This window comes from Echinops telfairi, unplaced genomic scaffold (genome assembly GCF_000313985.2).
Source record: "Echinops telfairi isolate 266 unplaced genomic scaffold, ASM31398v2 ScPeMD7_443;HRSCAF=831, whole genome shotgun sequence".
Taxonomy (NCBI): Eukaryota; Metazoa; Chordata; class Mammalia; order Afrosoricida; family Tenrecidae; genus Echinops; species Echinops telfairi.
In genome coordinates this window covers 6,640,320-6,641,719 of record NW_022104341.1, presented here as the reverse complement: position 1 = coordinate 6,641,719, position 1,400 = coordinate 6,640,320, and positions in this window count along the sequence as shown.

Sequence of the window (1,400 nt, the reverse complement as noted above, 5' to 3'; positions counted from 1 at the left end):
TTTTGGTGGCTGGCTTTTTAGAAGTAGAGCACTAGGTGTGAACTGGAACAACCAACCTTTCAGAGAGCAGCTGGGATAGTTGTCCATTGGCACCACCTGGAACGCCCATCTAATCTTCAAAAGACCCACTGCCATCGAGTCGAATCCAGCCCATCGCGCCCCTTTAGCTCAGGGTGGGCCTGATTCCTGGTGTTTCTGAGACTAAATGCTTACAAGAGTAGAGAGCCTCATCTCTCTCCCTCAGAGCGGCTCTTGAGTTTGAATTGTGGACTCCGTGGTCTATTAAGCTCAATGCTTAATCCTCTCCACCACCAGAGCTCCTTCACCTAATCTTGGGCCTCTGAATTATAATTGTGGTCTAGCAACTGCCAAAGTTATATGAGTGTAGTCATTCTATTCCCCTGAGCTCCTGGTTACAATTCCTTCTCCTTTTGTGATACTTCCACACAGAGCTCAAATTACCCTCATCAACAGGATGGAAGGGAAACTCAGCATCCCTCCCCATCTTCCTGGCCTTTGTCAGTCAACACAGACCCCCAACCATCGTCCTACTCCTCCAGTTCGTTAAGCCCCAAAGCATCATCCTAAGGCTCTTGTTCCATCTATCCCCGCACACCCAATCCCTGACACATCCCACACTCCTCTTACAATGTTTGTCTCCATCCTCACGGATCTCTTCACCGAGACCCCCGCCCCCACCCCCCTGACCACCCATTCCCCTCATCACCGCCTGAGAGGGCAGTCTAAGCCCAGCTCAGGCCAAGTCACTTCTCTGTTCCATACCGTTTGGTGACTCCAGTGCTGGCTGGGCCCTAGCCCATCCCCAGCCCTCCCCTCCCACCATAGCTCCTTTGGGCTACTCCAGGATCGTGGTACTTGTCCACCATGGCCTTGGCTGCGATGTTCTCCTCACTGACTCCACTCAGCTCGAAGGCCCCCTCCTGGTCAAGGTCTCCTCCTACCACAGGCATCCAAGACGCCCTCCCCCCTCACACTCATTCACAGAGTCCTCTTCACTTCCTTGTCTCTTCTCTGGCCTCGCCTTATCTCTGTGTCTGTGTTGGCTGCTTCCCCCTCTACAGCATAACGCCCGAGCTGGAAGGGCCTTCTCTCCTCGGTTTACCTCCGTGCCTGCTTCACAAAAGCAATCCCCCCCTGACCAGGATGCCGAGCAGCAGCGGCAGAGGGAACACCCATTCTGGGACTTCCTAGCAGCCCCCGGGCCAGTGGCAGCCACCACTCAGGCACCAGTCGTGACCTAATACGCAGGTTGTGCCTCTTCCTCAGTCAACCAGCAAAAGGCTCTGTTAGGCCAGCTCTACCCAGAGTGCTTTGTTCTGCCTGCCCACCACACTGTCCCACAGACAGGCCTCAATCCCTAAGCACCAGAGTCCTGCTCC